The sequence below is a fragment of the Belonocnema kinseyi genome, chromosome 5, assembly GCF_010883055.1.
Source record: "Belonocnema kinseyi isolate 2016_QV_RU_SX_M_011 chromosome 5, B_treatae_v1, whole genome shotgun sequence".
NCBI classification, from domain to species: Eukaryota; Metazoa; Arthropoda; class Insecta; order Hymenoptera; family Cynipidae; genus Belonocnema; species Belonocnema kinseyi.
Genome location: NC_046661.1, coordinates 30,291,082 through 30,301,204, shown reverse-complemented (window position 1 = coordinate 30,301,204; position 10,123 = coordinate 30,291,082).

Here is a 10,123-nt window from a genome sequence, read left to right as displayed (position 1 = left end):
CGCGCGCAACTCAGTCATTTACAGCGTCTCCTACTATATTCACACGGACATAGCCCTGTCATAGTATTGGACCGCATCTCGTTTCAGATCTGGGATCAGTGTTCTAAAGCTGCCTGAGTGAAAGCCGATATCAGGTTGCGTGCGTGCAGTATGCCTACGATGGCCACGCGACGCACACATGTAAAGGGTTGAGGGCCACTTTCAGTTACCTCATGTTGGTTATTGTCGGTGGTGCAGAATTTTGCACACCGACCGAGTCCTGGATCAAATCGTGGATTTAAAACAATGTAAATATCAATAATATGGCCATAACGGGAATAAGGGCGAGTAGGGGGCGTCATGTTTCTATTAACTGATATTTCTAATGCATTTTGACTCTCCATCTCTCTCTGTTTTTATAAATATTAATTTTATTTTTGCGATTGTATTTCGTAATTTACAAAAATACAATGCACATTTAAAAAAAAATTTTTATCAAAAAATATAATTGTTTAATTATTGTTATTTTTAATTTAAACAATAATGTTTAAACAATTTAAACCCTAAACAAGATTTTCTTACTTGTTTAAATTTGGGAGTTATCTAATCCGGATTTTTATGATTCGGAAATTTTCTGTCCGGAATTCACGAATTCGGTAATATTATTGGGATTTGAAATCTTGAGGGCACCACTAGCGGCAAAAGCACAATGGCCGGCGAAAGTAGGTAGACGTCTCATAAGACTCATATAAAAACAGTGAAAATTAGTCTCAAACCTTAAAAATGAAAGTAACAATAGCTCAAATTTGTGATTTCACAAAATCTGCACCGGCATGTAGAAACTTCATAGAAGGAGAAAGAATTTTACATGCAGGACACCTTCTATTTTGCGGAAAAGAGGTGGAAAATGAAACTTCAGTTTCTATTATTGCATTTTGTTTGCAAAATTCCAATTTAAAAACTCTTGTTGTCTAAATAATAAATTCTTCAATTTTCCCCCCTCATAAACATTTAAAATATAATATTAACTATCGACATTTCAATGCAAAATTTAATTCATATCAACTTGAAATGATAAATCAGCAGTAACTTTTTTCAGATTTGAATTTGAAATTTTGAATTTCGTGAATTTTTTACTTTATTCTGTTTTATTTCTCGACGCATATCATCAGTAAATGCTGTAAATGTACTATAAGATTTTTGATAATTTTTTTCAAATAGGAGTTCATTTACATTTCAGAAAAACCGAACAGTTTCATGCAACTGTTCTGCATCATGAAACTGCATTCTTTCGAGCAGTAAAAGAGCAATCAAATACACAACAAAACACTTTGCTCTTCGATTTTCGTGGCGAAAACTCCATTGATAAAGTTTCATTTATTTTATTTGTAACTTTCTATTTATCACTTTTTATTCTTATCCCGGGTTCACTGTATAAAAACACTGTGAAACATTTAGAAAAATTATTTTCGTATATTCGCCTATACTTCCCGTCAAAATTTACCGACGCTTAGAGCTTTCCGATTCTGTCACCAGGTGGCTTTCAAAACAGACTATTTTAAACCAAATACCTGGTTGAATTTTCAACCAAATGGTAAAATTTAAAAAAATATTAAATTTGAACAAAAAACAGATGAATTTTCAACTAAAATATGGATTTTTAAAGAAGAAGATTAATTTTTTACCAAAAAAGACGAACTTTCAATAAAATACATGAATTTTATCCAAAAATTTTTAAAAATAATTAACTTAAAAAAATAATAATTAAATAATTAATAAAATAGTTCCATTTCTAACCAAATAGTTAAATTTCTAAACCAATCGGCGAATTTTAAAAGAAGATTAAATTTCGAACCAAAACAGTTGCTATTCTTTTGATCAAAAAGGAAGAATTTTCTGTGCAAAAAGACCAATTTTCATTTAAAAAACTTAAATATTCGAAAAAAGCTGATTTTTCAAGAAAGTAGTTTTAATTTTCGAACGAAACGGATTAGTATTTTAAAGCAAAAATATGTATTTTTCAGCCAAAAAGAAAAATGTTCAACAATATACAGTTTAATTTTCGATCAAAAAGATACATTTACAATAAAAAAATACCAATTTTCAATCAAGAGGAACGAATTCTCTATCTAAAAGGACGAAACGAAAAAAAAACAGTTGATTTAGAGAGCAAAGAAAAAGATATTTCAACAAATTAGTTAAATTATGAAATAGAATATATGATTTTTTTCAATAAGCAAGTTGAATCATTCACAAAATAATCAAATTTTCAAAAAAATAGTTGCATTTCTAATCATATAGTTGAGTTTTCGACGAAATGGTGCAATTTGAGAAAGAACGGATTGAATGTTAACCAAAAACAGTTTTATTTTCAATGAAAAAGTTGGATTTTTAACCAAATAATTTATTTTTCATACAAAAAAGAATTAACTTTGATAAAAAAGAGACGCATTTTCATTTATATAGTTGAATTTTTCAGAAGAAAGTTGAATTTTCAACATAACAATTTTTTTTAACAATCAAAGATGAATTTGCAATCAAAAAGATGACTTTTCTACAAAAAAAGATAAAACTTTGAATCAAAAAGGACGAATTTTCTATCCAAAAAGACAAATCGAGGCGTCCTAACGGTGGAGTGCCAACGCACGCGACACGTCTTGGCGGTACTTAACCAAAAATAAAAGCAATAAAAAACTAACCGAGAAGTTAGAGCTAGAAAGTCTTGCTCGCGTAATTGAGCAAGATGAGGCTAGAAGTTGGCCAAAACTAAAAGGTGCTCACTCGCTTCATCAAATCATGAAGGTTCTATCTCGGGCGAGCAAAGCATGAAAATTGCCATTTCTCGCGTTTAGATTATAGGCGAGAAGTAGCACCTTCATGCTTTACTCGCCTGAGATACCACTTTAATGTTTTGATGGAGCGAGTGAGCATTTTCTAGTTTTGGCCAACTTCTAGCTCCATTTGTTCAAATCCACGATCGAAAACTTTCTAGTTCTTACTTCTTGGTTAGCTTTTTATTGTTTATATTTTTGGTGAAGTATCATCTAGTCGATCGCGTGCGTTGGCATCCTATCGTTAGGACGCCTCGAAATTTTCAACAAAACAGTTGAATATTCGAAAAAAGATGATTTTTCAAGGAAGTAGTTTTAATTTTCGAACAAAATATATTAGTATTTTTAAGCAAAGAGATGAATTTTTATCCAGAAAGACAAATTGAGGCGTTCTAACGATAGGATGCCAACGCGCGCGATCGACTAGATGATACTTAACCAAAAATAGAAACAATAAAAAGCTAACCAAGAAGTAAGCACTACAAAGTTTTAAATCGCGGAATTGAACAAGATGAAGCTAGAAGTTGGCCAAAACTAGAAGATGCTCGCTCGCTCCATCAAAACATTAAAGTGCTATCTCGGGCAAGCAAAACATGAAGGTACCACTTCTCGCTTATAAACTAAACGCAAAATGCCTACAACGTTTCAACAGATTAGGTTAGATACCCTTCGAAACATTATGTTCAAGAAATGTATTTCATAGACTTTTTTATGTAACAAACACATACGTAATTGCTGTCTACGCAATCTGCAAAGTGTGAACAATTAAAAGGAACAATATTTTTGCAAAAAATAATATGCGCATACATTTTTAAGAAAATCCCACCGTAGAGGTTAAGGAACACTTTTAAACGTGAAAGTTTTCCCGCAAGTTATTTAATGTGACGAATATTGAAGAATATTATATCAAATAAACACAAAAACAATAAGCAATTCAAACTTAGTTTTGAAATTCTAAAAATATCGTTACCATTCGTTACCGGAGAATTTCCTCTACTTTACTGGAAATTTCTACCGTTACCGGTAATTTTAGGTAACGACTCAACACTGGGACAGGGGCGGTCAACGCAATGGGAAGTAGGCGGCTATAGATACTCAGAGCTAGCGCCACGTACAATTGGTCTGTGAACTAGATCGTATGTTCATGCGTCAGTGCACGCTAGGATACTATATTAGGCAGGAATATGCAACCGCCATTCTGGTTCCTAGAAAATTCGCAGAAAACCATGCGATAAGCATGTCCTAGTTGATAATTAAAATTAAGCTTAGAATATAAGAAAAATGGTCTGCTGCAGTGTTCCGTTTTGTCAAAATAGAAGCTAAAATGGATATAAATTGTACCGTTTTCCAATAGGACAAAATAAAGACTTTTAAAAAGGATAATAAATTGTAGACGCGACAAATGGGAACCAAATTCTAATTGAAGTTTATGCGAAGTAAGTACTCATATTTGTCATTATAACAATATGAGTTAAATATTTGGGGTCTGAAGCTTATGTTCATATGTAATTGAATTTCCTATGAGCATTTTTAAATATATTAAAGCGAAATAAGATCCAGAAGAAAGTAAGGCTAGGAACCCGTTTTTCTAGAGAAGGGCGCACATTAACCCACGCAAATAAAAAGGACCTTTGATATGAAATATAAATAGCTATCATAATAAACTGTTTGAAAAGTATTGTACTAGTTTTTTACCTATAGTCTATTATTATTTGTTGCTAGTTATTCAATAAATCATATGATTATAATTTTAGCACACGCCTGTTTATAAGCTGAGTAAACTTTAGTTTACAATTATAATTTTTGCAAGGATTATTTTTTGGCAAATGTGTGGGTTAAAAATCATATAGTCTAATTTAAATATACTATATATTATGTCACATGTAATTTTATTTATATTTTATGTGCTGATAAAAATGCTTTGGTATAATTTTAAAATAAATCATCTATATCATGTAAATGTATTTATCTTGTTTTTAGGTGCATTTTGACCAACTCAAATAACGACTTTATATCAAATGTGATCTAGAAATTAGGTTTCAGAGAACTAAAACGATTGTTGAAAAATGTTGGTTTTTTTCAATTTAATAAAAACATATTATTTACTATATGTATGCATTTTTGTATTCATTTCAAACAATATATAATTTTAAATCAATAGTTAAAATCAATGTGTTATCGCTAAGTAGAATAATTTGCTATTTTTTCTTTTCAATTGATCATTACATTAAAAAGTTTAAAATCATTCGTATTTCCAATAATATTCTTATCTTCAAATATTACAGCTTACTTTGTTTTAACTTGGTTACTCACTACTATTTAATTAGGTCTTAGACGAAAATTCATCTCTTAAAAATTCGATATTAATTTAGCGATTTTGAATTTGGCGGAGAACCACAACGGCGTTTGCATATTCATATCTAATATAGTACCTTAGTGCACGCAAGCGTGCACGTACATGCATATATAGTTCTTTCATGTGTTTTCGATTTATTATAATATATTATAATGAAAATTTGCAAAAACAAGTTTTTCAGGTTATCAGTCGCATATAGCATTTTTAAAATTTCAGGGTCAGTCGACTGTCAACGCTTTCGATTTCAAAAGTCACCCTTTACTCGCCCCGTTGCCGCGCTGTCGATAGCAGCGCGCGTATAATTGGTCTGAGAACTAAATATAATCACAATAGTACGCGGCCGTCTACTTTCCATTGCATTGAACGTCCCTGACAAGGGAGTCGACCCGACCCATCGACATATAGAAATGGTCCGGTAATGCTGTGGGGAGAACTATAATAGGCTCTAGAGAGAGAAAAAAAATTTGAGATTTAACCTTTCTCTTTCTAGATAAAGCTGATTGATCGAGAATATTTTCGTTGGGTGAAGTTTGGCGCAGCACAGGACCGTACTTTGTGTCGTGAGTGACCCAATAATGTGACGTTTATTGCACTTTTCAGAATTGATTTAATTATAATTTATTTAATTATAATTTATTGTAAATAAATATAAAACTGGTAGCAGCCTGTGTAGTTTCTGGGCGTTGTCAAAACGTTAATATAGGGATATGTTTTCATACGTAAGTAAAGTTATGGAATATAGTAAAATAAAAAATGTTACAACAAAAACAAAACCTCAAAATATTAAGTTTTGTACCTATGCAATACAAATGGGTATTTTTAATGTTATAGAAATATTTTTCAAATTTTTGACAGTTTTTACATTATTTTTGAACTCACAAAACGATTATTATCGTAGCATTTTCAATCCAATTTCAAGAAGAATTCAAGGTTACCAAGTTTTTAAAATAATCTATCTGAAACAGGTTATTTTACATGAAACTTCTTTAAAATTCCATTTATTATAACTACAAATTTCTAATGAAAGCCCTGAAATAGATAAAGGCTGGATTACGTCTCATATGTTTTTTCTCTTTCTAGAGACCATGTCAGTCCTCCCCAAAGTGTTACCGGTCCATTTCTATATTTCGATGGGTCGACCCCATGGGTATGGCACTCAAGCATATTTTTGTGAAATTTAAAGGGATTTGCGCGGCGGGGCTGTAGAGCTTCAAAGGAGATCCGAGAGAGGAGCGCGAAAGTCGAGTGAATCACTACGCATGTGCAACAGTTGCCTTTCTTTAACACTCCAGCAACGAACTACGAGTTAAAGTGAAAAAAAACGAATAGCAAGTTTTCCTAATTTAAACTTTGCACAAGTATGTATTTCTCATTTCATATCATTTCTTTAACAGTTAATTATTAACTTTTTAGCAAATAAAGTATTTCTTAATTACGCTCAGAGTTATGAAACTTTTCGTAGTAGGAGGCGCTAGGTTCAACAATTTCATTCAACTTTTAGTTAAGAAGAGATCCACGAGAGCGCGCTTATTCGAGTCTCAGGTATCCGCGTCCAGCCCGCTGCCACGATCGTATATGTGCATGAAATAGTAGTTTTCTTACGTTTCAGAGGGCAAATGTCGGTCAAACTACTCGAACAGATGGCGCCACAAAAAGTAGGTCTGTCTTTTTCATTGAATTGCATTAAGAAAAAGCAAAAATAATTAAAAACTTGATGCTGTTTGCAAAAAAAAAAAAGATGGAAAAATAAGTCTATTACTAATTATTTCAAAAAAGAAAAAGTCATGAAAATATGAAGTTTAATATGAATAAAATTTAATTTTGAGATACATTTTGAAAGCTGGTCCAACTTTATATTTTTGTGATTTATTTTGCTTATATTGTCGATCTTATTATTTGTTAAAGTTAAACAAAATTATTTATTGTTGAAATTATTATTCTAGCTAATGAAAAAATTAATAATATTAAAGACCTCAATGACAAAAATATTTAAAACATATACACGATCAGAAGAATTAATGAAAAACATATTACTTATATCTAATATAAATATAATAATAATTAGGATATTTAAGAGTACAACTTGATTTGCAAAGTAAAGAATCTTTGTTCCTTTAAAATCTTTAAAATTTCAATTTTTTAAGGAAATATTATTTTAAATTAGTGGTAATTGTAATTAAAATGTTTGAGGGAATCATTTGGAAAAAAGTCAATAACACAAATGATAAAGGAGAAAATGGATTTAATACAATGTATATATTTATTCAAATTGAACCAAACCTCATATATACATTTATACAGTTCAATAATTTATTTGTTTCTTAACCTTGAAAGCTTTTTTCTCGCTGCATTCAGCCCCTAATAATTTTATTTAAAAATTTAAATTCAAAGGAGATTTTGAATTAAATAGTTAATTATATTATTGCAAACCTCATTTCTAAAATGAATAGACTATAAACTATTAAACTCTGTAAGCAAACGTACCGTACCATTCATTTGTTGCAAACAAACTTCATAAACAAATTCACAAATAGTCTTATTATCGGTAAAATTTTTTGGTGCTAAAAGTGCTTCACATTATTGCAGGAATAAAATTTAACAAGAAAAATAATTGAAAAGTTTATAATAACCACTGTGATAAACAATTTTTGTGCAAAATATTAGAATTTGAGATTTTTCAAATTATAATTTCCTTCAATGGCCAGAACGACTGCAGGTATTCCTTTAAATAATAAAAATTTAATAATATTTGATAAAACATAACAATTGAAATTTTTTCAAACGAATTAGATATAAAAATTTAAAATGTCTGCCCTTTCGCATAGAACATTTTTTTTGCACTGGAAATGTTTTAAGCTATTGGACGAATGACTGTTAGTCCCAAAAATATTAGATGATACTGCCAACATTGGGACATTTTTATGTAAATTGTTTATAAACATGTAAGTTGTTATATTCCACTAAATATGATCAAAGATACATTTTTTAGGAATATCCGTAGCCATTGTAGCGATTAAAGAAAATAAAATTGTTGATAAAACCTTACATTTAAATATTTTGTCACGAGAATTATTCATAACAATGGTTATTGTTAACTTCGAACATGTTTGTGACTGGCAGTTATTCGCCCAACAGGTTAAAATATATCCAGTGTAAAAACAAATTTCTATGCGAAAGGACCAAAATTTCGAATTTCTTTATCTAATGTATTTACAAAAATTCAAATTGTTATATTTTATCAAAAATTATTAAATATTTATTGTTTTAGGGAATAGCTGAAGTCTTCCTGGCGCTTGGACGAAATAATAATTTGAAAAATCTCAAATTATATTATTTTACCACAAGAATTGTTTATAACAATAATTATTATAAACTTTTAAATTATTTTTGTTATTAAATGTAATTCTTACATTGATGTGAAGCACTTTTAGCACTAACAAATTTTACCGATAATAAGAATATTTGTTAATTTTTTTATCAAATTTGTTTCCAACGAATAAATGGAATGATAAACAAATTATTTATATTTTATGAGTCCCTAATCATTAATTTTAGACAATCGAAAGTTTTTCTGATCATTTATCAAAGCGAAAAAAATTGCTATACACAAAGTTTAAGTTTCACAATGCTTTGAGTTGAAAAATTATTAATAAACAAATAGAGAAGACAAAAGTTCGAAGCTTTAAGCTGAACAAAAAAGTGAATTTCCTTCTACACTCGGTCATGATTACGGTAAGTCTGTTTATAGAGTTTAATAGTTTATAGTCTGTTTAATTTAGAAATGAGGTTTGCAATAATATAATTAATTATTTAATTCAAAATCTCCTTTAAATAAAATTTTTTAAAGAAAATTATTAGGAGTTGAATGCAGCGAAAAAAAAGCTTTCAAGATTAAGAAACAAATAAGTGATTGCACTGTATAAATGTATATATGATATTCAGTTCAATCTAAATAAATATATACATTATATTAAATAATATTAAATCCACTTTCTGATTTATTAGTCTTTTCAGTTACTTTTTACCAAATTATTCCCTTAATATACAATATGCATCATATATTGTTTATTAATTCTACTGATCATGTACATGCTTTAAAAATTGTTGTCATTGAGGTCATTTTTTTATTAGCTACATTAATAATTTTAACAAAAAATAATGTTGTTTAACTTTAACAAATAATAAAACCAATAATATGAGCAAAATAAATTTAAAAAATATAAAGTTCGAACTGCTTTCGAAATGTATCTCAACATTAAATTTTATTCACATTAATCTACATATTTACATGACTTTTTCCTTTTTATAAACGATTAGTAATAGTTAGACTTATTTTTTCGTCTATTTTTTTTTGTTTATATGCAAACAGCATCAAGTTTTTAATTATTTTTGCTTTTTCTTAATGCAATTCAATGAAAAAGACAGACCTACTTTTGTGGCGTCATCTGTTGGATTAGTTTAACCGACAATTCCCCTCCGAATCCTAAGAAAACAGAAAAGTGGGGGCGATGCATGGGCCAGCCCCCGTCATTTACCCTGAGTGCCGTACCCATGGTCAGAGATGGGTAAGTAAAATACCCTAGGTAATTTACGTAGTTTATTACGGTAAATTACTAAGTACTTTACGACCCTGGTTTCTTACACGATGTAGATTACGTCAAAGATATTATAAACGTAGATGCGGTACGGGGCGTCGGAGTGGGGAATTATACATATAGGACATCACATTTTCTGCCCTATCGAGGTGCTGCCCTCATCGTACTACGAAGTCGAATTCTTGTTTTCTCATTCTTCGCAAAATATGACGGTAAAGCAGTAGAAAGATTTTTTGAGGTTAGAAAAATTTGACATGTATGTACGAGGGTGGATTGATAAGTTTCCGGCCTGACCAAGAGATGGCGCCACTAGGCCTAACTTGAGGTGGCGTTCTATAGTACCATCCTTAGATAGCTTGTAG